At 43.6% G+C, this 27,156-nt stretch overlaps 2 long non-coding RNA genes across 16 annotated transcripts in view; one reads left to right on the forward strand and one right to left on the reverse strand.

The window, feature by feature from the left end:
- The window catches only part of LOC139045923 (uncharacterized), a 45,021-nt gene extending 18,025 nt beyond the window's left edge, over positions 1 to 26,996 (reverse strand). The window contains exon 1 of the long non-coding RNA XR_011505361.1: positions 715 to 26,996. This is a non-coding gene — a long non-coding RNA (uncharacterized lncRNA). The remainder of the gene's footprint in view (positions 1 to 714) is intronic.
- The window catches only part of LOC123287650 (uncharacterized), a 216,701-nt gene that overhangs the window by 167,795 nt on the left and 21,750 nt on the right, over positions 1 to 27,156 (forward strand). The window lies entirely within an intron of this gene.

Below are 27,156 nucleotides of genomic sequence, written 5' to 3' on the forward strand. Positions count from 1 at the left end.
GGGCTGGGAATTCTATCCTCGGCTCTCCTCTCTCTGTCTGGGTCTCCTCTCTCTCCTCTGCTCTCGGGTGTCCTATAAATGTCGCCAAAGTTCCCATCTGTGGTTACTGGGGAAATTGACAGGAGACCACGTTATTTTGAAATTATCTGTTAATAAAGGGACAGGTATCTACGTGCTTTTAGAATTTTCAAGCAATTAGAAAAAAGGCATGAGGAAGAAAGATGGTGTCTGGTACAAAGTAGGAGCTCAATAAATGTTCATTTAAGGAAAGAAGGAAAGAATCCATGCCCTCAAAGTCCATCACTATTAATATTTTGGTGAACATCCATCTATATATTCATGTCTATTCAAAGTACTAGACAGACTCATACTATAGTCATGCACGATATATTCCTGCTTTCTATATATGCGTAATGAATGCAGTACCATGTACATAATAGTATATTCGTAGCGTATATATACACACACAGTCTGTGTGCATATATTGCCTACTACACTCCTGTGCACTATATCATAATACATACCATTATGCTCCAAAAAGCCTGGTACTACGTCCATATTATACGTGCAAACAGGATCAAACTCCTAAGGTGTTTCACAATCTGCTTTTTTTCACCATGCCCTGGACATCTTTCCATGTCTATGAATTTAGAACAAATCCATCCCGTTTCACGGCTGCCAAGTAGCCATTTGTGTAGCTGTGCTATCACTTACCCGACCAGTTCCAGAGAGCCAGTTTTGAAATCCCCACCGTAAGGTAAGCTCATGCATAATTTTTTCTCTTGTGATTCTCTGTCTCTGCTGTCTTCAGGCCATTGGATTTGAGGTCAGAGTTTCTCGCTTTCTCAATTGCACCCTTGTCAGCGCTGGGAGAGTGGACGCCCATTTGCCGGAATCCATCTGGATTTCTCTGCTATGCTTCGGCTTGGACAAAACAGTTGTCTCCTTTTTGCCTTTATCCACCTAATTTGTTTCCACATTTGTTTCTTTGTGGTGGCAATGGCTGCATCAGACTTTCAAGGGATGGGGTCTGGAGATGGATAGTTTCTAAAAAGCTCTTTGTGTGTTCTGATGTACTGCCAGAACCAAGAAACAGGGAAAGATGGAAAAAAATGACCTCTGATTTCTAAAAGGGCCAAGATCTCACCCCCCTTTGACTTTGGCAAAGGGACTTAACTTGTATGCAATGCTGTTTCCTCAACTGCAAAATCAGGGAAATTATAATGGGAGCCGCTTTGCGGGGTTATTATGAGAAATAAGGTAATTAAGTACCTGCTGCAAAATAGCTGCTTACTAATGTCAACTTTTCTTACTTTCTGAGGAGTGTGGATGTGGGAGATAGTAGGTTCTGGAATTAGCCATATCTGGGCTTGAATCTGAGCTCAACCTCTTCTCAGATGACTAACTGAACCCCTATGACTTTCCATTTCCTCGTCTGTAAATTGGAGCTGAAATATTCATCAAAAATCATTGTCCCAAAGCTTGCAGATGCATATGAAGGGCCTAGTCCAGGGCTCTCAAGTGATGGCTGCTCTTAGGGTTTACTAAATTCTAACCCTCCGTCTCCAAACTCTAGGCAAGTATTGAATCGGCTGCTATTGCCACACCTGTGGCCATGTTTTCATGGCTTTCTTGTCCTAAGAAGATGCCCGTTTAACATGTAGAAAATCTGGAGACCAAAGTCGGAAGCTTCATTCTAATCCTGCCGTACCTACTGACTTCCTGAATGATGTTGGACAAGGCGCCCAACCTCTCACTTTACTTGTTTCTAAATTGTCCACTCTGTTCGTAATAAAAACAACCCTGAGTATATCCTCGGTACTTAGCAGTTTATGGAGCATCTTTCACAGTCATTATTCTATGTGAACTTTCCAGCCAATGAGTTGAGGTTTATAAATACACATTTAGTAAATCAGTGGTCTATCAAATTCAGAGTTCTTTTGGAAAATTTTTAGTTTTCTTTATTAGGAAGCAAGCTGTGGGCAGAGGAGTGGGAATGGGTGTGGATACTTCCTGGGCTATTAAGAGTACTCACTCATTCATTTAACAAGCATTGCATAATTGCTTGTAATGTGCTAGTCACTGTACGATTTGGGGATAAAGGAAGGTGTTATCATTACTCTTGGGAGTCTCATTGTGAAATGGGAAAGATGTACATGGAAACAGTTAATACACTGGAGTGGCAGCAGGTCTTCTAATCAAGGTGTGTGAGGGAAAGGTGGAGGAGCGAACAATGCTGCTTGTAGGGCTGGGGATCAGGGGTGACATTTAGACAGGCTTCAGGAGAAGGAAAGCCTTGAATCATCCTCAGTGATAAGAGTTCACTAGGTCAAGATGGCGTTGATGCTCTGGAGTGATGGGGTCAGGAAGGGAGCTCTTGGCAGATGGTACTGTAGTCTAAAGGCTTAGAGGCAGGACCATTATGGTGTTTTCAAGGTACTCCAAGAACTCAGTGGAGCAATCTGTGCAGGAGAGCAGGAGATGAAGCCAGAGCAGTCAGCAGGGGCCAGAGCTTGGAGAACCTTGTGCTCCCTGTTGAGGAACTGGTGTCTTCTGAGAGCAATGATGGGTTTTACATGGAGACTACAATGGCCCGTGTTGTGTTACTGGATGAGTAGGTCGAAGGTGATGACTTGGTTTGCGTTCTCCAAAATGCAGATCCTGAGACAAGGATTTGGGTGGAAGTGATTTACTTTGGATGTGCGCCCAGGAAGCACTGGGAGGGAGCGGGGAAGTGAGTGAGAAAAGGGGACAAAGGCAAGGACGGGTGCAGTACAGGGCAAATGGGGCTCCATCCTCCAGGCCTCTGGGAGACACTGTGCTAATCCCAGGCTTTTTCTACTGTGGGTGAGGAAGCTGGGTATTTATCCAGCGGCTGCCTCCATCCCTGGTTGAGGGATGCTCCTGGGGCATCCACTCCCTGGCGTTTCCTGTATGTCCCCCCCGGGCTGAGCATACTCTGAGTCAGAGAGCACCCTCGGACAGAGACATGAGGTGGTTGAGGCAGGAAGTCAGGTATAGGGACTGTCACTGAAACTTCAAGTGACACCTGGGGTGGACTGAGGGCATATGGACCGGGCACCAACTGGGGGTGTCATGAGAGGAGACGGACAAGTGGAGGACCAGAAGCAGGGTGACCAAGAAAGACAAGATAAAGGCCTGAACTAGGGCAGTTATAGCAGAGATGGAGGGGAGAGGGCTATTGATTTTACTGAGTCGTGCCTGTAGCAGTCCAAAAGCTGACAATGGTCCTTCAGAATCGCTGAGGTGACAACACGGGGATTACTCAGCCTGCGAAGGCAGGTGGCACCTACCTATATATATCCACTCTAGAGTTGCTCTTAGTTTTATTTTTTCCTTCCTCCTCCACTCTCTGCCTCCCTGTGTCTTAGACATCAAAGGTTTTGACCACCTTGTTGACTCTCTTATCCTGTCCTCCTAAGAAACAGAGCCTCCGTGATGGTCAACTTTATGTAACAGCTTGGCCAGGCTATAGTCCTCAGTGATACGTTCAAACACTTATCTGGGGGCTGCTGTGAAGGTGTGTTGTAGAGGCGATGAAGGCCCGTCCATAATCAGGTGGTTTTAAGTAAGAGAGATTGTCCTAGGTAATCTGGATGGGCCCGATTTAATCAGATAAGAGGTCTTAGGAACAGAATCGAGACTTTCCTGATGAGGAAGAAATTCTGCCTGTGGGCAGCAGCTTCAGTTCACGCCCAGGAGTTCCAGGCTGCCCTTCCTGATGGTCTGCCCTACAGAGTTCAGACTTGCCCAGCCAGCCGCCATAATCGTGTAAAGCAAGTCCTTGTCACAAACACCTTAATCAATATCTCTTAGTGGTTGTGTTTCTCTGGTCAAACCCTGATGGCCACAGCCTCCTTCTGGGAATTGTGATGGTTAGTTTTATATGTCAACTTGACTGAGCCATGGTGTATCCAGATATTTGGTCAAACGTTATTCTGATTGTTAATGTGAAGATGTTTTGGGATGAGATTAACATTTAGATTAGTAGATGGAATAAAGCACATTGCTGTCTCCAATGTGGGTGGGCCTCATCCAAACAGTTGGAGGCTTAAATAAAACAAGCAGACTGACACTTCCCACAGTAAGACAGAATTCTTCCCGTCTGTCTACGTTTGAACGGAGACATTGACTTTTTTCCTGCCTCTGGACTCCAATTGAATCGTTGCCTCTTCCTGAGTCTCGAGCTTACCAATCTTCAGATGGGAACTATACCATTGGCTCACCAGGTTCTCAGGCTTTGGGATTCAGACTGGAACTAAACTGCCCGCTCTCCTGGGTCTCTAGATTGCCAACTGCCCCTACAGATCTTGGCACTTGTGAGCCTCCACAGTTGTGTGAGCTAATTCCTTGTAAAAAATCTCATTATTAATCGCTGTATCAATATATTCCATTGGTTCTGTGTTTCTGGAGAACCTTGACTAATACAGAAAATTAATATTCTTTGTGTGTAAATGTCTTGAGCACAAAAGTTGTCACATGACCAGAGCTTGGCCAGTCAGAATCCTATTTTGGCTCATCTGTTCTCCTTTGGTGCCTTTAGTTTTGTGCACTGGTGCCACTGACACCTTCTCTGAGCCTGGCTTTGAATGGGAGTGAGGACTCAGGTTTGGCTAACCTGGCCCTTCCTTAAATACTGCTTCTACAACTGCTCCTTAGATTCTGGAACTGCCTCCGTGTTTGGGTAAGAGCTGTTCCACCTGCCCAGACTCATTGTAGAAGATTTAACTCTTGTGTTTGTCTCTTCAGGATTCAGTCTCCCTTCCTTTACCAAAAGTACCTTGATTTTTCTTGGGAGACTCTCCCTCCTCCAATTTTAACTCATGTGATTTTAACCACAGGCTCAATGATCAGGCACATGACCCAGTCTAGCCAATGAGAGTTCCAATTCCCTTTGACCATGGTGATTGGTGCAAAGCTGGGCACACGGTCTAAGCTGCCACGATCACAGCCAGTGAGGGGAGGCCCTTGGGTTTTCACTGGAACTATTGGACAACTGGAGTTCTCTTCCTAAGGGCTTGCCAGGTTGGTGGGGTGTCCGCATGAAGCTGCCATCCTGAGAGTAAATTCAAGAAAATAGAACCAAGAGATGGGGAGAGAGACTACAACTTGATGACATCCTTTGAGTACCTGGATCCAATCATGCCTGAAAGTGGACAGCTCTACCCCTAGACTTTCTAATTATGTGAACCAACAATTATTTTTATTTTCTTAGACCCATTTGAGTTGGATTTCTCTCCCTTGCGAACATAAAAGTCTTAATTAAAGTCTTAATAAAGCCTTCGGGGCATAGCCCTAGCTCCCAGCATTCCAAGTTCCCTCTTTCTGGCGGTAGGTATCAGAGATGTTGAGATCTGGAACCATCCAAATAACAACAACTGCTACAACTTCAGCAACAATTTATTGAGTCCTTCCATACAATATATCACTAACTATATCCCTAGGCACTATTACTAACCCTGCTTTATATATGAAGAAATCGAGGCCAGATAAGTTAAGCGACTTGCCAAAAGCCACACAGCTGGTAGGCAACTAGTCACCAGTCTAAGGTCTCTCTGTCTGCTGACTCTGCATGGTCAACATCAGCTTTCCACTGCTCCTGCCTTAGGAATTGGAAGTTCCCCACTGAATAGGCAGAGATGTGAGTTGAACTTTGCTAAACACCCGCTGAGCATCTGTAGTGTCACCTCATTATCAAGGTGTTAGGGGAGGTCAAGAAACAGACAAGAGAAAGGTCGTGCTCTCACTCTGAGCTTTTAGCTCATCTTCCCTCCCAGCCAGTCTGCGAGACTGCCAGCCTTGCTTGGAGAAATGTCTGTCACCAGATACTCACCCCATCTTGGAGTTTCTGTATACAATCTGATTTCCTGCCATGATTGGAACCTCCATTATGAGGGCCATAGCAGAGTCTGCCCCACAAAGTATCTATACACAAACTCACTGTCTCCTGAGCCCCCAGAATCCAGACTGTCAGGTGTACTTATCCAGATATCTCCTAAAGCTTTGAAACATTAATCCCATTTGCTCTTAAGTCCTGGGTAACTTCATGCAAAAAGCAGGGAAAGAGTCCTGTCTTGTGGCTTTCCGAGATTAAAGATTTTGATAACATTGAGTGGTACCCAGCTATTGAAGTTCTCATAGCCATTTAACTGAGCTTCTGCACCAGCAGATGCAGAGTTAAATACCAGGATGTGTCTCGAGTCAGTAGTTGCAATTAGAGATATTAAAGCCAGTCCAGTATTCCAAAAAAAAAAAAGTTCCCAGCCAATATAGTGTTAATGGTCGGTCTGCTAATGGTCTTAATGGCTGCCTCTACAAATGTGCAAAAAAAACCCACTTCTATTTCTCAGTTTGGTTTTAGCTATTTTCTGAACTCTGCTGGGCAGGGAGAAGGATAGAGCGTGGGTGGGGGCACCTCTGGGGAAAATGGGAAAGTGGTGATGGACTGAGGTTCAGCAGGATAGCACATGGTTTTCTGCAACCTAAACGCTGAAGAAAAGAAGCTGGGATCCCCCATGTCTGTTCTAAGGACACAGGACCTGAGAAAAAAATGCAGGGTCCGGAATTGAGGAATCGGAAGCCTGGATTGGAGTCCCATCTATGCCACTGATTAGCCTTGGATAAGTCATTTTCTTTCCTTGAGCCTCAGTTTCCCCATCTGTCATGACTGAGTGGGATCAGTGGCTCCAAAGGCCGCATTCAAATCATCTGGGGCAGAAGATGTCAAAGTGCAGATTCCCAGGTCCCGTCTTTATAGAGTTAGCATCTCCATCCCTGGGCTCGCCATATGTATTTTTATCAGTCTTCCCAAGGTGATTCTTAATCAAAGCTAGGTTTGGAAATCACCTAACCAGCTCAGCCCATGGTCCCATCCAGCCTCAGCATTCTTCAAGAATGGTTTGGGGACAAATTGCTGGGTTTTCTGTTCTCTGTTGGAAGAGAGAAGTTCTTGTGTTGGCTTCTTGGCTGTCTCTGTCTGGTCGCTCCTGATGATTGCTCCCAGGCTTCCCCAACTTTAAACAGAAAACATGAGTGTCCTGAAGAAAACAAGACAAAGTAGCCCAATGTTTTTGTTTCAAGACAGAACCTTACCTTTGATTTTTATACAGTGGTTGTTTTGGGGGCCCTTACAAAACGACCCGAGCCAGCGTTCTCAAACCCAGCTACAGGGCAAATATGCCGGAGAATCCAGACCTCAGGTTTATAGCTCTGAGAAGAACTAAACGAGAAACTTCATTTCCAGATTAACTGCACATGGCACCACGAGTTAATATTTATTGAGCACTTCCTTAGTCTGAGCCAGGCACTTTGCATGGACTATTCCTTTCAACCGCCCCATCCAGGGAGGTAGGTGCTATTATTACCATGCCACTGTGCATTTGAGGAAATCCAGGTACTTGAGGCTCAGTCATGCCCCTAAAGTTCTCTGGCTGATAAATGTGGGAGCCGTGATGACAAACCCAGGTAGTCTGGTTCCTGATCCTGAGCATCTCAAAACCGTGCTCTCCCGCCCCTGGTGCTGCTGCCAGCCTCGGTTTACTTAGCATCTGCCGTGTGCCTGAAATCCTGCAAAATCTTTCACTTATTGACTGTTCAGGAAAAATTCTGTAAAGTAGGCATTGTTGTTGTTTTGGCTTTTTTTCCATTTTAGGGATTAAGAAGATGAGGCGAAGAGTGCTTTTCTGTATCTTACCTAGAGTTACACAGTAGCTGGATTTAAATATACACACTTGGAGAAATTCCACCCATAACACAAACTTCTAAAGGGGTGTGTGTGTGAGCGCATCTGTGTGTATAGCTGGACTACGAAACAGGCCTTTATCTAAAAAGGGATGGCCTGTGCATTGTCCAGAAAAGTTTAGAGGGTGCAGACTCCAGCCTTTAATTCCCTTTTCGTAAGAAGCGTTGTCCAAATAAAATAAACAGAACTTGTAATGGCTCATTGTGCTACTGGCCTTAGCCTTCTCGCACGTCCGGCGTTCTGTTATCCCACCTGGCAGCTGCTCCCTTCACTAAAGGGAGCCAGAGGCATTAGCAAAGGAATATCTTTTTTAATTATAGAAAAGGATTGTTTAGACTGGTCTCAGGGCCATAACATGGAATAATAGAGTGACGGGTTGAGCGTGATTTTGCCAGACCAAGAAAGGACTGATTTCCTGATGATCTGGGTGATTCCGCTTTCCCACCGCGTTTAACATACTACTGAGATTTATAGCGTAATGGGAACTAGGCGGGATTTTATCCCTCTTGGCTTCCATTTACCAGTGACCGGAGCGCATGCCAGGTTTATTTAGTATGTCATTTCGGTGCAAAGTCTGAAGTGGAGGAAAGGAAAATGTGCTGGGCTAAGAGTCCATGCCTTTGTTCTCCGCGCAAATGGGGGCACCTGCTTTCCACCACGGGAATTTCAATTTGTTCCTCTGAACAATACGATGATGGGGTTGGAAGATTCCCAAACTCCTTTTCAACTCTAGCATTGGGGTTTGCTTTAATTCAGTTCTATTCAACCAACAGTCACAGAGCAGCTGCTCAAGGCCGGGATTTTTGCTAGAGACGTGGGGACCCAGTCCAGAACAGCAACAGTCATCACACCCAGTTTGCAGGCACACGTTGCATAGTGCCAGGAGAACAGGACGTAGCGTGAGACGGGCCTCTGCCATCGTCCAGCTGGGTGACCTTGGGGGAGCCACTTCACCTCTCTAAGCCGGTTCCTCGTGTCATGAGGCTGACAGAAGGAAGTTTCTCGAAGTGTGGCCAGATGACTTTTTAGATGAGCAGACCCTGGGACGCTTGTTAACAACTCAATGCCTGGATCCCAGCCCAGATCTGCTGAACCAGATCTCTTGGGGGAGCAGGCAGGGGAAGAGAGGGATATGCATTTCAGCAAAGACCCAAGGTGATTCTTACACATATTGACACCGCATAATGTGTTAAAGGGCCTCACAATTTTTGAATGAGGCCTCCATGCATGTTTGATGACTTTTGTGAACTCATGCACTGGAAAACCTTTGACTTCAACTACACTGGACTCCACTGAGCTGTATCTTCTTATGGCATCCGTAGGTTTTCTCTTTATTTATAAATATGTGTGTATATGTGCATGCATGCGTGGGTACACACACACACGTTTATACACAAAACTGTATATTAAACTCGTGCTGATTGAAGACTTATTATTTGCCAGAATTACTTATACAGCCTCATTTAATCCTCACAAGCACCCCCTGAGCCAAGTACTACTTAAAGTGAGGAATGTGAGCTTTGCAGAGGTTAAAGAGCTTGCTTGGGATCATGCCGTTGGTAAGAGATGGAAGCGAATGCAAAGCCAGGTCCATTTGACTCTAAAGCCCGTTATATAGACTACCTCCTGCTCTTTCTTAACCAGGGCTGCTGTGATGAACGTCTTCTGGGGGTACCACTCATGGGAAATACAACATGAACAGTGTCCCCAGGAGTCGGACAGCGACGGTGTCCTGTAACCATCGCACAGGCCTCTACGCCTCTTCTCAGTGCCCTTCCCTCATCTTCAACATCTCCTTTCACTCTTAGCTCAAGTCTCCTTGCTTCTGAGTAAAACAATCCGGTCCTGGGTGATAACGCCTTTATTTTCTACTCCCCAGTGCTCACGGGTCGCAACAGTAGTTCTCGTGGGGAATGGACTGACATTTATCCCTGCCTCCCTCCCACGCTCCTGAAACACTTTTTTTAGTTTCAGTTCTTTTGTTCCAGTTATCTCTGGCTGTGTACAAACTGCCCAAAACTTAGTGGCTTACAACAAAAATTGTATTATTTTTTAACGATTTTGCGGGTTAGGAATTTGGGTAAGGCTCAGCCAGGCGATTCTTCCGTTCCATGTAGTATTAACAGAGGTCACTTGGGTTGGTTTAGAGCAGGGGTGAGAAAGCTATAGCCCACTGGCCAAATCCAGCCTGGCACCTGTTTTTGTAAATAAAGTTTTATTGGAACACGGTCATGCCCTTTCTTTTACCTACTGTCTATGACTGCTTTTATGCTGCAACAGTGGAGTTGATTGCTTGTGACACGACTATGTGGCCTGCAAAGCCTCAAATATTTACTCTCTGACGTTGTACAGAAAGAGTGCCTGACCCCTGTTCTAGAGGATCCCAAATGGTTTCACTCACTTCCCTGGTGCCTTGGCAGTCCTGTCCGGAAGGCTGGCTCAGTTAGCGCTGTTACCTGGACTCTGCTAGACTGTCCAGTTATGTGTCCAGCATAGAGGCCCCGGTGTACTTGAGCTTCTTTCTTGGCAGCTGAGGCCTCATAGAAAGAATGTTCCAAGAGGTGGGACTCAGAAGGCCTCCGAAGTTTGAGAATGTCCTTTGTGCCGTATTCTATTGGTCAAAAAGTTCACGGGAATCAGTACAGATTCCAAGGAAGGAATTAGGTTTCATCTCTCAATGGGAGGAGTAGCAAAGAATCTATGGCCATCTTTAGTTTGCCGTACCTCATTTCTGAAAATCTTTCTAAAAGAGGTGCATCTCCTTTTTCCCTTGGCCAATGGTGATCACAATTGAAATCTTCCTTTGATGATTAAACATGGAAGAGACATTTCAGGGGGGAGGGACAAGCATTTATTCAGTCAATATTTACTGCAGTCCTACTAAGTGCTATGCACTCTGCTAGACATTAAGGATGCAGCAGTGAAGTGAAAAATGTGGGACAGTCCTCATGGGGCTCACGGTCTGGGGAATGTAGATGAAAGAGATGCAAAAGGTACTGGCAATTAAGTTGAATATGTTCTGAACTCCCCTTTGGACTAAATTTCTGAATCCAGCTTCATTTATTTTTCTGAGCCATTCTTTTTTCCTAAAGGTGAAATAGGAGAAAGGAATTCTAGTTAATTGAAGGTTCCAGACAGTCAGAAATTCCGTTAAATGCTATTTCATTTTTCACAGTGTTTGCGTGTAGATGATGTTTCATCATTCATACACTTTACAATTTACCTTCATTTCACTGTTATTTTTAACTCTGCCCAGTGGATTCTAAGTTGTGTCCATTGGCATTCTAAGTCCCATGGTGGTGATGACTGTGTTCCTGTTCCCCATAGCCCCTAAATTGAGACTCAGAAATAGCAGTGGTCCAGTAAATGGTGTTGCGCCTACATGGCTGCAAGTGAAAATGCCTTGTTGGAATCTGGAAGAAAAAGGGATCGATTCCAAGCTGAGCTCCGAGTGTCTAATTGATGGTTTACAGTTGTTCAGTGTCACCATCTCTGACATGGAACGTTCTCCATGTGTCTGTTAGTTTGACCCACAGATAGTTCCTGACACTCGACCTATTGGCCCACCGGGAGCTGATGATCCCATGTCATGTCCTGGTGCCTTGGCGGCCAGGGTCTCAGGAAGAATAGAGGCTTTATGAGTCTTTTCCCACGTCTATCGCATTTCCATCAAATCTCTTCCCCCCTCGGACCCTTCAGTGTTGGATATCAGTGGCTTCACTGTAGTGCTAAGCTCTCATTACCTGAAAATTCCTCTTTGCTCACGTTCCTTTTTTCTTCCCTTAGCTCTGGGGGTGGAAGTTTGTGTATGTGTGTGTTAATGGATCTACTTATATATCCATTGATCTATTTTAACTTAGCATGTCATACCTAGGAAGTAGTACTTTTTTTTTAGGGTGTAAATAGTTGGAATCTTTTTTTTTTTTGGACAACTGTATCGAGGTGTGATTGACACACAAAGAGCTGTACCTATATAATATACCACTTGATGAGTTTGAAGATAAGTGTACACCCATGAAGTCATCACCACATGTATACCATCACTGCAAATATTTCCTCCTGCCCTTATTATTATTATTCTTACAGTCACGCACCCCATAACGATGTTTCCCTCACTGATGGATTGCATATATGGCAGTGATCCTGTAAGATTAGTACCATACTGCCTAGGTGTGCAGTAGGCTGTACCATCTAGGTTTATGCAAGTACACTCTTTGATGTTTGCACAATGACAAAAATCACCTAATAACGTATTTTTTTTTTTTTTTGCTTTTTCTCCCCAAATCCCCCCAGTAGATAGTTGTATATTTTTAGTTGTGGGTCCTTCTAGTTGTGGCATGTGGGATGCCGCCTCAACGTGGCCAGACAAGCGGTGCCATGTCTGCGCCCAGGATCTGAACCGGGGAAACCCTGGGCCGCCGAAGCAGAGCATGCGAACTTAATCACTCGGCCACGGGGCCGGCCCCTGTTATTATTATTTTTGATAAGAACACTTGGCATAAGATCTACTCTCTTAGCAAATTTCTAAGTATACGATACAGTGTCATTAACTATGGGCACTGCACTATACGGTAGTCTCTAGGATTTATTCATATTGCGTCACTGAAACTTACCCTTTGACCAACACCTCCCATTTCCTCCTCTCCCCAGCCCCTGGCATCTACCATTCTATTCTCTGATTCCATGAGTTTGACTATTTTAGATTCCTCATGTAAGTGATACCATGTCGTATTTGTCCTTCTGTGTCTGGCTTCTCTTAGCATAATGTCCAGTTTCATCCATGTTGTTGCAAAGGTTAGGGTTTCCTTCTTTTTTAAGGCTGAATAATATTCTGTTGTATGTATATACCACATTTTCTTTATCCATTCACCCATCAGTAGACATTTAAGTTGTTTTCATGTCTTGGCTGTTGTGAATAATGCTGCAGTGAACGTGGCAATGCAGGTATCGCTCAGAGATCCTGATTCCAGTTCCTTTGGTCATTGGGGATTGCTGGATCACATGGTAGTTCTATTTTTAATTTTTTGAGGAACCTCCATACAGTTTTCCATAGTGGCTGTACCAATTTACACGCCCACCAACAGCACAAGGGTTCCTTTTCCTACATATCCTTACCAACATTTGTTGTTTTTTTTGGTGTGTGTGTGTGTGTTTTATAATAGCCATCCTAACAGAAGCGAGGTGAAGTCTCACTGTGGTTTTCATTTGCACTTCCCTGATGATGAGTGATGTTGACTGCCTTTTCCTGTACCTGGAGGCCTGTATGTCTTTTTTGGAGAAACACCTGTTCAGTTCCTCCGCCCATTTTTTAATTGGGCTGTTTTTTCCCTATTGAGTCGTAAGAGTTCCTCATATATTTTGGATATTAATCCTTTATCAGATATGTGGTTTGCAAATATTTCCTCCCTTTCCATGGGTTGCCTTTTTATTTTGTTGATTATCTCTTTTCCTGTGCAGAAGTTTTTCATCTGGTACAGCTCCTTGTCCATTTTTGCTTGTTTTACTTCTGCTTTGGGTGAATAATTCTGTTTGGAGGTGGCGCTTTACTTGAATCTTCTACCTGAATTCTCACATCAACCCATGTGTTAACTATGTGATGATGAGCTTATTCTCCAGGCCAGACACCATCGGAGTCCTTTCCTGGTTCTGCCATTTACTCTGTGACTTTGGGCAAGTTGTTTCATCTCTGAGCCTTGATTCTGTGTAAAATAGGGATGACAGCTCAAAGATTTGTGAGAATTAAGTGAACTAAAGGTACATAGTAAACATTCAACAAATATAACCCAGAATTATTAATTACCGGCCTCTTCCCAATTTGCAGAAAAGGCCACTGAGGTTCAGAAAGGTGAAGTAACGAGTTCAAATTCACACAGTTACCAAGAGCAGAGTCAGGATTTTGGTGCAGCTCAGCGTGGTTTTAGTTTGTGTTCTTTCTCAATGTTCTACCAGCTTCTATCACCCGATCGTGCACACGTGGCTTTTGGCAGCGTGCAGAGCACATCACTGAAGATGCAACATCACTTCTGCTTTTTTTCCTTCTCATTTTATTTCCCGTGGGGGGAGCTTCTCTTCCCTCTAGATGACCTTTGTTCTCTTTGGTGATTCTTCTAGATGGAGCAAAACACACAAGCAAACTAAACAGGGTCCATATTTGCAATCAAGAAAACACTTCACAGATGTCCTCAACTTGGAAAAAGTACAAAAATCAAAACAGATAAACAATCCTTGGCTAATATTGCCCAACACTTGGAAAGCAAAAATGCTTCCCGGAGACCCAGGATGGACCGGCCCAGCATCATGCCTGTTCACAAGAGTGGCCCCACGTGAGAGGGTTCAGCTGTGCCTGGAGACCCTCTGGAATCTCCACATATGTGTGACTGTGGGTGGGAACCAGGAGCATCTCGGCTCACAAAATTTGGCAGTTGTATTTTTTCAACATGTGCGTGGTTAACAGAATGAATTGTGAATTACTGGGGACTGCCAATCGCAATTGGGGAGGCCGGTAATGGTATGGAAAGTATTGAGTTGAGTTGAATTCCCCTTAGAATTCAAGCCAAATGCAAATTGAGGGAACTAGCTGAGATGAGGAAAAAAGTTATCATTTCAAATGCCCTTAGCTGACACTTAGGCTCCTACCCCAGGTCTCTGTATCCTTCTCATCCCTCGCCTTGGTAATTCTCACAACCAACTGTTGAAATCAGCACCCCATTTTAAGGATGAGAAATGCAAGCTCCAGGGGTACGGTTGCTTTTAAAGCATTGCAGTAAAAATATCTTCCCAAATGCTTGGCCCACGGGGGAATAGTAAACAATATGGTTGCTAATGGAGGGAGAGGCTCTGGTTTAATGGGAGCTTAATATTAAGCAGTAATCACAACATAACGTGTGAGTTCATGACCCTGAGAATCTAGCAGGCTTGGGTTTAACATTAGTCTCAGCTGTGTGACCTTGAGCAATGGTTTAACTTCTCTGATCCTCAGTTTCCTTTTCTGTGAAACGCCATTAATAACAACTCCTGCCTCTAGGATTGTTGGGAGGTTTGAGCTGACTTACGTCAAGCGCTTAGCACCACCCTGTTAGGAAATGGCCAATTGGATATAGCTATTCTTAGCATTAAGAAAATGCAGTTGTCAGGGTTATTAAAAAATCATTGTAATAATTATAAATTAACAATAGCAATTCCAATTTATTGATAACCTGATATTTATATGAGGTTTTATAACCAGCAAGTGCAGGGGCCTGAGGGATCTATTTCATTTCCTCTGAAAGCCATATATATATGTAGGCAGCAGGTCAAGGAAACCAATTTCGGCCTGTGCTCCAGGATAAAGAAATAACTCCAGAAGCATAGACTCACGTAAGTTTTGTGTTGGACTACAATACTGAAAATGCACGGTGAGTTTCTGAAATAATGCCTACTTTATTTCTCTTACGAAGGATACCACGACCTAGTTGGGATTTAAAAGATACTCTTCTCTCTGTGAATAATTCCAATGTACTTGGCTGGATGTACCAGGTTTTGGTACGGCATTGAAGATAAAGGCTGTTGAAAGCCATGCTTGGGTTTCTTTGAAGGACAGCGAGGAGTAACTTATTGACTTTCTTCCCGTTTACGATGGTTTAAACACACACAAGGAAATGTACTCTTATAAACATCAAACAGCTGCTCCAAAAACATGGGCTGAAAGAAATACCATCATCCAGTATTTCAGCCACAACAAACAACAGTTTATGAGAAACCACAATAGATTTGAGAGACACGGCGACATTCTTTAGTGTCTAATGTCAATTGGCAATCAGCAGGAGAGCCACAATAAACACGCAGCTGCAGGCGTGGCAGAAAAGTTACAAACCCACACCATATGGTGAAGCCGTCACTGCTGTTGGCCAGAAAACCACCTACAGTCCCCTTGACTGCATAAACTAATGGCTAGGCCCAGCCATGTGGCAGTCAGGAGGCCACTGGCCTTGATGGATCCCCATCATTCCTTCAATATCCCAAAGCGTTAGAAACCCCACCCACTGTTTACAGACGGCCTTCGTTGTTCACTAGAATCTCAGCCATCGACCATCTCACCATTTCCCCCCCAATCACCTAAAATATGTTCCCCAAACATCGTTCCACAAAGTGCTACTCCCAAGAGATGGTCCTTGACAAACTGGTTCTGAGGTCAAAGAGCACCAGAAATGCCACCTACTGCTCCTCCCACTTGGAGTTTCTCCCTCAAGAGAAACAGGCGCCTTCTCCTTTCCTGCTCTGCCCAATTTAGCACATCGATGCGTTCAGGGTGGCGGGGAGAAGGAAGGCAGGAGAGAAAGCCCCTCCCTCTAAGAAAACTTCTTGGCAATAACACACAGAACTTCCACTTAAACTTTATTGACCTAAGTTAGGTCCCATAGCCTCTCTCGGCTAGAAGGCTGAGAGAAGTGGGCTTTCAGCTGGGATGTAACTGCACTGTTAAAAGTCAGAGTGCTGGTGCTAAGAAAGAGGAGGAGAGGTGTCGGAGCGGGCATGCAGTATCCTGCCGTCCCACCACAGTCCACTTCTCAGTGAACACTGGACGCAGTAAAGACTGACATTTAACATTTATGGACTGTTTATTGTGTACCAGGCACTATGGTAAACACGCTGCATCTATTACCTCGTTACTCCTCAAAACCACCCTTTGAAATTAGTACTCCTCGTTTATAGATGAGGAGAGCGAGGCTAAGAGAGGTTAAGTGATTTTCCCAAGGACACTCAGTTAGAAAGTGGTGCAGAAAAAGCTCAATTTCATCTTGATTTTGTAAAAGAGATGAACAAAAAAATCATACTCTTAATGTATTAGATCCTTTTATAATCCAGCACCCAGGCACCAGGCTCCTCCTCCGTCTGTACCTGACCATTGGCCCAGTGGACTCCTAGTCGCCTGTCAAGACCTATCATAAATTTTCCTCCTGTGAAGTTTTCTTTAATCCCTCCAACCTCTGTAATGTGACAACACTGTCATTCATTCATTCATTCATTCCTTCAACAACCATTTACTGACATCTGTCCTATATGAATCCTTGCTCTAGGGCATAGGATAGAGGACAAATCGCATGCCTGTCCTCAATGTTTGTAGATCTCTTAGAACACTGAGAGCAACGCTGCCCAATAGGACTTTCTGCAGGCGTGGAAGTGTTCTATATCCGTCCTGTCCAATATGGTAGCCCCTAGCCACTGGCGTGATCGAGCACTTGAAGGGTGGCTAGCGCAACTGAATTTTCAAGTTTATTTAATGTTGATTGATTCAAATTCATTTTTAAAAACTGACGTGATTCTGCTATTCGAAGGCTTTTAAGCATGTTCGGAACAACTTTAGTATGTGAATCTAGCCTTTTCAACTATAAATTTCATGAATTCTAAATTTCATGAATATAGATTAAGAATTTTCAATGAAAATTTGGTGTCCACATATGATGTGCTGTTAGTATAAAATATACATCATTTTGAAGACTTAGGACGAAAACAGAATGCAAAATATCCCATTGATATTTTTTATGTTGATCACGTGGTGAAATGATGATATTCTCTTTATACTGGGTCAAATAAAATGTGCTATTAAAGTTAATTTCGCCTGTTACTTTTCCATTTTTTCAAATGTGACTATTAGAAAGTTAAAAATGACAAATGTGGCTTGTCTTAGATTTCTATTGGGTGATGCTAGGCTGGAATGTGGTAAATCACCAAAGAAAGACCATTTTGTAGGTCTGTCCTTTCTGCTGAAGAACAGATACGGCATCTTAATCATCCGTGATCTCAGCATAAACCTAGCATGCACCAGGTCCTCATTTAACTACTGATGGAAGAACGAAGGTCTCTGCATAGCCTAAATGAAATGTCTTTTCCTTTCTGGACTTCACCTCAGTTGCTGCCCTCTTCCATCTCATGTCTCTTGTCCCTGAATATTTCACATTTGGCAGAGATTGCATAGTTGACAACCTGAAATATTTTTCTTTTACTCAGCCTTCAGGCAAGATCTCAGAGTTGACATCAACCTAGAACTAAGGAAGGAAAGGATGCTCTCATTGGCTTCCTTCCTTCCTTCCTTCCTTCATCAAATAATAATTGAACCCCTACTATGTGCCCGCCACTCTTCTAGGAGAAGGTGGATACAGCAGTGTTCGAGGCTCACATGGTGCCTTCCTCCTGGGGCTTACCTTCCAATGGGGCAGTAAACATATAGCAAGAAACATGTAGATCCTTTAATGAGGAAGCTCATCTGCTGGATTTGCTTCCCTATGATCCTACAGTTATTTCTCTCACTGAGACTATTTTTTTCTTTTTTTACCCCCCTCTTTTCCCCCCAGGCAAGTTTAGGAAAAGCCAAAAAAAAAAAAAGGAGATTAGTGATGAAGTCCTTGTTGCCACATAGATGGGCTCCGGGAGGAACCCAGGAGAGGAAGCCGCAAGCCAGGCCCCAGAATGAGACAATCTACCCGACACTCGTATGGCTTCTCCGCCTCCCATTTTTGACAGATTATCAAGACCAGTCAGCAGGAGAATTGACTGTGGTTCTTTAGAGTAGCATATAATTATAATGCTTGGTACTTAAGGAGCATTTTTTATTTCCAGCTCTTTCAGCACGTGAGTCCTAACCCCATAATCTTGGCAGTTTTTCACTACTTGATTATTTTTTTTGTTAAATTGTAAAATGACCTACTTGAACTTCGTTTTTAAAAAGCTTTTTTATTAAAAAAATATTAATCTTCTATTCAGTGTTCTTCTTTGTCTCTTCCATTACTAATAGGTGGCTAAAACTTTTATGACCCTACTATGTGCTGCTTGAAGGCCAGGAGCTGTCATACCTATATGGTGTCATATAAATGCCTTTTTTTTTTGCTTTGATTTAAGAGAAAAGTTTGCTCCATTCTTCTACTCATTCATTGCTCCAGCACTAATGTGTTGAGTTAGTCAAAGAAATTTTATTTGTTGGGAGCAAGATTTTACCGTAAATTATACAAAAAAAAAAAAAAAAAAGGAACGTATCGGAGGACACTGGGGCATGTTGATGCAGGAAACGGCAAGGGCACATGCTGGACCTCACAACGGGCTGGAACCAAGACTGAGAACTCAGGACTCAAGAGGGCTTTGTCCATCGCCCCAGTTCATGTGGCTTCTCACCTCAGTTTCTCTCTCTCTGTCTGTCAACTTCTCTTTTCTCTGTGGGCTGCTTTTCTCTGTTCTCTGGCGCATGGGGCAGACTCCACGCCACTTCATGAGTACAGCAGAGACCACACACATGTACCTGTGTGTCCCATTACCAAGATCTCAAGAAGGAAAGACCGATTGGTTCACTTTGGGTCATGTGCTCCCGTTGGGTCCAGTCAGCTGTGGACAGGGATGAAGACTCACACATTTCACAACTTCCTTAAGAAAAGGAGTCAATGGTTCAGTCACTTTGGAAAACAGTTTGGCAGTTACTCAAAATGTTAAACATGGACTTAGCATATGACTCAGCAGTTCCACTCTTGGTATTTACCCGAGAAAAATGAAACTTACATCCACATAAAAGTTGCGCAAGAATGTTTGCAGCAGTCAATAAGTGAAAATAACTCAAATGTCCATCAGCTGGTGAGCAGATAAACAAAATGTGGTCTCTCCATGCAATGGAATGCTATTGGGCAATAAAAAGGAGCGAAGCGTGGATACACCCTACGACATAGATGGACCTCAGAAACATTATGTTAAGTCAAAGAAATTGATGCAAAAGGCTATATATTGCATGATTCCACGTATATGAATGTCCAGAAAAGGCAAATTTATAGAGACAGAGGGTAGATGAGAGGTTGCCTGGGGATGGGAGTGCGAACAAGAAGTGACTATAATTAGGCACAGAGTTTCTTTTTGGGTGATGGAAAAGTTCTAAAAATAGATTGCGTTGATGATTGCACTACACTGTAAATATATTACACAGATTTAGTTGTTTCCTTTAAATGGGTAAATTTTGTGATACATAAATTGCTTCTTGTTCAAGCTGTTAAAAAAAAAAGGAAATAAGGTTGGGGAAGAAATGGCTTGCATCCCCAGTAGATGGGTCTTCCTCCAGTTGCCCCAAGCTGCAGGGTGAAATCCTGCCTCTGTGTCATTGTTTTCAAGATTCCTTCCGCTGCAACACCCTCCTCTGTGCATTTCAGTGGTAGGCTTCTGTTTCACAACCTCCTTAGGCATCTGCAACGTTAGGCACCAGGAATTTCTCTTTTCTATGAACCTCTTATTCTGAAGGCGCTACATTGCCTGGACTCACACTACACCAACTTCACTTCCTCAAACGCTTCCTCCAACTTGTGCAGTCTCACAACTAACCCCCTCTCCTTTATTCAATCATGCCCAGCGAATCTCACCTTAGGTCCTTGCATTTGCTTTTCCCAATTCCCAAATCCTCTTTCCCCACATCTCTGCAAAGCTCTTTCACACCCCTCATTCAGGTCTCCCCTTCTAGGTTGCTTTCTCATGGAGATCATCCCTGACAACTGTTTCTAAAATAGTGTGTCAGTTTGAAGTATCTTCTGTTCCTCTCCAGATCACCCTCCACCTTTCCCCACCCTGCTCTCTGCCTCTGGAAACTGACTTATATGGACAGCATCAATGGGCTCCCTGCCCTCTGGCTTCTGGCTGGGCTTGGCCAGTGGGAAGCCCTAGTTGGAGTCAGAGGAAACGAAGAGAATGAGGCCAAAGTATTTATCTCCTGGATCCATCACTGTAAGATGGGCTGAACTAGATGTGTCCCTCCACTGATGACCACTGTTCCTCTCCAGGCTGCGGGCTCCACATGACCTTTTCCATCTCGTCCTCCCCTGAGCTCTTCTAGGCATGGATGTAGTTTGCTGCTAGCCTGGGTTACTGTACTATCTGTTATGGTTCCCTGAACTAGAAGCCTTTGTAAATAGTCTCTTTGTAAGTGAATCATCTTTGTGTCATCATATGTCAAGGGTGTAGTTTCCTGTGGAGATCCTAACACAACCTCCCTTTCCTTCTCCCAATTCTTGATCCCTTCCCCTGCTTTATTTTTCTTCCTGGCTTCATATATTTAGGTGCTTATTCTCTGTTTCTCTCTATTATCCAGGACAATTAACTCTAATTGCCACAACAGACAAACCTCCAAATCCCAGTGCCTCGCTCAATAGAAGTTTCTTGCTCTCTCAAGGCCTAGTCCTACGTGCTTGCGCAGCCCTTCTCCATCCTGGTGCTGTTCCATGAGAGCACGTGGCCCCCAGGGTCATCACAGCAGAGGAAGAAAGGACTGGAGAGTCACCTGGGCATGTTTTAAAGGCCGGGCCATTTCTGCCCACATTCCCCTTGAGCAGAATCCAGTCCTGGGACCCCACCCTTATTTCAAGGGCAGGTGGAAAATGCGGAGGACCACAGGGGGATTTGGTGAGTACCATTGCGTCTGCCATACCCTGCTAGGAGAACAAAAGCTGCTTGAGGGAAGGGACATAGTTTAGCCTTGTCACTTTCTCTCCCTGGCACCTATCAAATGCTGAACACATGGTGGTCTTGAATACACGAATAAATGAAGATGTGAATGAATGACAACTTTCTGCCTGAAACTCTCATTTGATTCTTAGCAACGTGCTGTGTTGCAACATTCATTGTCATGAGAGTGAGGACCCTATTTTGCTAATTCCATTTTCAACCTTACTAGGGTAGGGCTAATCTTGACATTCTTTGGATCCACTCTTTAATACCATCTCAAGTTCCTTGTTGATGTCCTTCCCTTTGTCCCCTGAGGACAATGGCTCCTGCATTTACCATAGTCCCCAGAAGGAAAACTGATAACAAGACTCTAATTTATTTCATATGGTTTCTGTTCTTTCATTATTTTAATGATTTTACAAATACTTTTTTTACCTAACACCCTTACCATGTGTCAAGAATTAGATTCCTTGCCCCCTTCCCATACATTCTCTCTCCAATCCACGTCTTTAATCTTCTGAAACGTTTAGGGCCTTGAGGCAGTCACCTTGATGATCCTATCATCCAGATGTAAAAGCATCTGGGTACATCTGAGCAATTCCCACAAGCCACTTTTTCTGGTCTGGTTTGAGGCTCTGTAAGATGATGGCTTCATAAGCCAAAATCTAACTTCTCAGTCTTGGTCATGGACTCTATCTTCTAGATTTGGCCTTGGTCCCAAGAGGATTTGGGGATTGAGTATGGACGCCTCCATAAGGGCTCAACACCCTTGCTGGAGACATAGCTCCAACCACAGATCCTGGGGCCTCAGTTTCCCATCTGTGTTCAGTGGGAGTTCTATAAGAGGTCAAAAGTATTCTAACAGGAAGTGTTTCCTGGTGAAAGAAATCTGGGAAAAACTGCTTAGGACATCCTCCTTTTGGAAATTCACAACACAAAGCACAATATTAAAGGCTCTGAAAAGGACTATGAATAAACAAACAAAAGAAGCAAGCAAACATATTTAATTTTGTTTATCCTAGTTTATCCCGAACTTATTCAGCCATGGATCCCTTTTTCGTGCAATACGTGTTAACATCTTGTGGACTTAACAATCCTTCTGAGCACAATTTTGGAAACTCTACCTTTACCTATGTGATTTCCAATTCTTACATCCATCCTGCAATTTTTTCCATATGTCGGAATCAAGGCTCAGAGAAGTGAAGTAGCTTGTGCACAGTAACTTAAACTCATGAGTTGCATAGCTGGAATTTGAGCCCATGCCCAATGGATCAAAAGCCCATATTTTTTGCTTCCCTTCTCTACTATTCCCAAGGTATAGTGAATTGCCTGGAATTCATTTTAATTATTTGATAAAAATAATTTGTAATTAATCATTGATTGCCTGTCAGTAGATGCTATTCTGAAGAACTCGAAGACAGTTCATTCTCAACTGCAACGGTCTGCTTTGCATTATCAATTTGTTAAGAAACTCTCTTTTTTGTAGAGCTGTGCAAAGGGAAACTTCCATCCAGACTGTCTGAATTATCCAAAAATTCTGAACTCATGGCATCCAAATGAATAAGACTTTACAGAACTGTACTTGGAGAGTTGATTGGATTTGTCAGTTTTCCTGTGGATATGAAACCCTGGGTGGCTCGCCGGAAAGTGCCCTACAACATAAATAATCACCACATTTTCAGGTGAACTCCACAGAGTCCACGGGAAAAGGAAAACTCTGGCTATTTGCTTGGGAATCTACACGCTATCTGAGAAAACCCTTCGCCTAGTCCCAAAGTGTGAGCTCAGTGATGAGGGCATTTGGAAAAAAACAGATTGATTTTTTTTTGGAGCCAAAGTACTTTCCAGCAAGCAGTGTTAAGATTTAACAGTCAAGAGGGTCATGGTGATGAACTTCCAATTGTTCAAGGACCAAAGGCGCTCAGTCAACTCCCCAAACTCTGGAAAGCTAGAGGGTCAGAAAGCAAGGAAAACATGTTTTTAGAGCTAAAAAGATTATGTCTTGGATCGATCTATTTATTTCTTTATTTCCCACAAAGGGGTTTTTAGGATGTCATGTCTCTTGGCTTTCTGATCTCTTCTTCTTTTATTTCAGGGCGGGTGAGATAGGGGGCAAGGCCTTGCAGAACGAGACTTGGACCTTTCTCGTTGATATTTTTCAGAGGTTACATGCTGGTGATGAAAGATCCACCACAGGAATTTGAAGTTCACAAGTGGGGTGGGGTGGGGAGGGGGAGCTGGGAGGCCTCCCACCCCAGCTTCTCCTGCCCCCGTTGGCTGGACTCCAGCTACTCTCATTCTTGAAGGGTTGGATCAGCGGTGCAGTTCAATAGTGGATCCATCTTCCCTTGCAAGGAAATGGCTTTTGCTTCTTTCCGGGATTTGGGGTGTGGGAGGTGTTTATAGTTTATTCTCAGCAGAGTTTTGAATGGGTGTCAGTATTCACTCATTCATCCAATGGGTACTAGCGGAGCATCTACTCTGTGCCTGGCACTCTGCTAAGCACTGAGGATGTTGGGAAGAGACAACACCATCTCTATCCTCTTGGGAATTCCCTTTTTTTTAAAAAAATTTTGTGATGCTAGCTCCCTTTATAGGTCGCTTGATCTCAGGGAGAAGGATTATATTAGAAATTGTCTTCTTCAATCCCCCTGTTTTACAGATGGGCGACAAAGGTCCAGAGAGGAGGAAGGGGCTTTGCTTGAGGTCACATGGGGGTCAGTTACAAAACCAGGAGAAGGATCCAGTTTTTTCTTTCTAACCCAAAGCTCTTTCCTTTGTACCATGTTGCCTCTCACAGTTCATTCAATTAGTCTTTGCTGAGCTGTCACTAGGCACCGTAAACTGTGTTAGGTGCTGTATGAAACTCAAAGATGTCACTCAAGAAACTGAAGATCCAAGCTGGAGTTGATGGACCCTTAAGCCATTAATTGGGAAATCTGGGGGAGAAAGTGTAGACTTGGGAATCAGACAAGCTTGGATTCAGATTCTGGTGTTCCATTTACTCGTGTTCTTTTGGGCAAGTTATTTAGCCTTTCTGAGCCTCAGTTTTCCCATTTTTAAAACAAGAATGATGATAGTACCTACTGCTTATGAGTGTTGGGAAAATAAGGAATTGTATAAAGAAAATATTTTGCAAAGTGCCTGGCACAAAATAGGGAACCCTGCATGGTTTTCGTGAATAATAACTACTGTGATCAATGCTATAGATAGTTATATGTACAGTGTTCTGGGAATACACAGGAAGGAGCAGCTAATTACGTCCCCAGGCAAGGATGAGAAAAAGGGGCTCTCTCTTTTGATTGGATTTTTCTGCCTGATTTGTGTGTGGGGAGGGTATATATTTTATGGCTGAAATCTCTCTATAGGCATTTCTACACTAAGAAGTTTATTTTCCTATAAGGAGTGACTACAAAGACAGAGCCACAAACTGGGGTAAAGGCAGAACAGGGCCCTCCTGTAGCTGCCCAGCAGGTAATGGGTTCTCTGAATGGCTATGTCCACTTGCTCCAAGTGCAAGGATACCCCACATCCAGGGGTTGATCCAAGACACAGGATCATCTCAATATGTCTTACGAATCATCAGAGATCAAATGAGTTGAATCATCCAGGATTATATACATTTTTCGTGTGTGTTGGACTGCTTTGAAAATTGGTAATTCTGTAGCATTCATCCTCTGATGATGCTCATAGCAGTTGGTCTTCACAAGTTTTTCCAAAGCCTGCTTGGTGGAACACTAGACCCGTGACGTGCTCGGTAACTTTGGGCAAAATGTATAGTCAGATATTCCCAGCATACCAGAGAGCTAATGCACTGTGTGATCCAACAGGAAAGAATCCCATTTATATTCCTTAGCCCAGTAGAATTTTCTTTAATCCCCGGATTATAAGGTCCTCGAATGCAGGAATGGTACCTTTCTTTTTCTCTATTGTATCTTAGCAACTAGCACACTTTCTGGGATGTAGTGTCCACTTAATACACGTTTATTAAAAATAATTATATATTTCCTAAACTTACTTAACCCAAACTCCCTAGTGTCCACAGTATATCTACCAGCATTTTGCAGAAATAAAGAAAGTTTCCTTCAAACCAAACTAGCAAAATTTGTTCTAGGTGGGGCTACATAGGTGTCTTAGAGTAGGGTTGGGGCAGGGGGAAATCAATGGGGCTCCAGACCCCAAATCCTGTCTCAGCCACAGCATCCTTGCCTTCATGGAAACTGCTTTATGTTAAGAGTCTTTTGAGTGAAGAGTTATATGTTATAACACATTTGAAATATACTGTTTTAGTAGGAATTGCATCCCTGGGGGGTGCTGATATAATTGAAGGAAACAATGAAGGTTGAGCTTGACAGATTTATTTAGAAAAGTTTTAGAAAAAAATGTAACCCTAAAACTCGTTATGAATTCATTCATTCATCTATATTTATTGAATGTCTGTCTATGACAGATAGTCTTCTAGACCTTGAAGATACACGTATGTATGATAGACAAGGTTTCTGACCTTAAGAAGCTTACAGTTTGGGAGACGGGGAGAAAGATACTGGTTAATAAACCAGTAAACAATCACCTAACAAGCAGGATTTCATAGAGAGATGCAAACTATCAAGATGACATAGCAATGAGATAAAAGTAAGAGTGGTGCTAAGAGGAGGGATGGTGAAAAAAGATCTCTACTGGGAGAAGCCATTTGAGTTGAGAACCAAAAGACATCTGAAGACTAGAAGGGAGGGCATCCTGGCTGGAGGGGATGGCAAGTGCAAAGACATTGAGGCAGGAACAAAACTGGTGTGCTCAAAGAACATAAGGGAAGCCAGAGCAGCCAGAATACAGCAAGCTAGGGAGTGAAATAAAACTGAAGATGTTAGCAGAGGGCTGCATCTGGCTCATCCATCTTCTCAGTGCCAAGAACTGTGTCTATCAAAGAGTAGGTACCAAGAAAATTTGATGAATGTACAGATTAATACAATGAATTAATTACATCCTTGGTCCCTGTTTTCCATAATCTTTGGTGGTGTTGTTTGTGCATATTTTATAAAATAAAGCTAGTTTAAAAAAACACGAGATATTGTTTTTTGGTAAGTAAGACCCATATCTGTGGGGTCAGCATAAGAGACAATTTGATATTGACTGTCCCCCTAGAACCTAAGATTTAGATGATAAGTACTGCCCCATTAACTGCCTAGAGATACAGAGGAATTGCCATCTACTATAGAAAGACTCCCTTTAAGGAAAGAGGCCCGAGAAGTGCCCGTGTTGTGGCCAGTGTTACACAGGGCACTTGTCCAATACCAGGGGTGGGAACCCACCTTCTCACCTTGCGATTGAGCTCGTGGCTGGAAGGATTAGCTGATCCATTTAACTCCATTTACTTTGACATGCTCACACTTGAACCTTCCCCAGTACAATGTGCTCACTTCCCAAAATGTGGGATTTTAAGTGAAACCCTGACATTTAGCTCTAGGGCTAAACAGCAATACTTAAATCCCCCAATTAGAAGCAGAGATGGAGATGAAATGGTCCCAAGGAATCTGGAGACACAACAGTTTCAAAAGGCAGCAACAGGCTGGGGCAGAGAGGGAGAAGTTTTAGATCTCACACCAGGAATGCGAAGCTAAATGAGAACCATTCGAAAGCTCTGGGGTTATAAAGTGGAACTCCCTCTTGTACAGTACACAAGAGTTATTAAGTGTGTATATGAGACTCCTGTTTTACTTCATGTACATGATTATTTTATACAGGCGAGTTTGGAAAGAATTATAGGCTGAGAGCTGGCCAAGATGCAAGATGAGCAGCAGGGAATGGCGGGAGGGGGCGCGGGGGGCGGGGGGGTGGTTGCAATGTCATTGTTGGGAGCTCGGGCTACTGGGAGAAAGCAAAGTGGGGTCCATCATGGGTCAAGAGGTTAGGGAGAAGGAGAGTGCAGCGTTGGATTCTGTATGGACTTATCTCCT

This window comes from Equus asinus, chromosome 8 (genome assembly GCF_041296235.1).
Source record: "Equus asinus isolate D_3611 breed Donkey chromosome 8, EquAss-T2T_v2, whole genome shotgun sequence".
In the NCBI taxonomy this organism is placed as follows: Eukaryota; Metazoa; Chordata; class Mammalia; order Perissodactyla; family Equidae; genus Equus; species Equus asinus.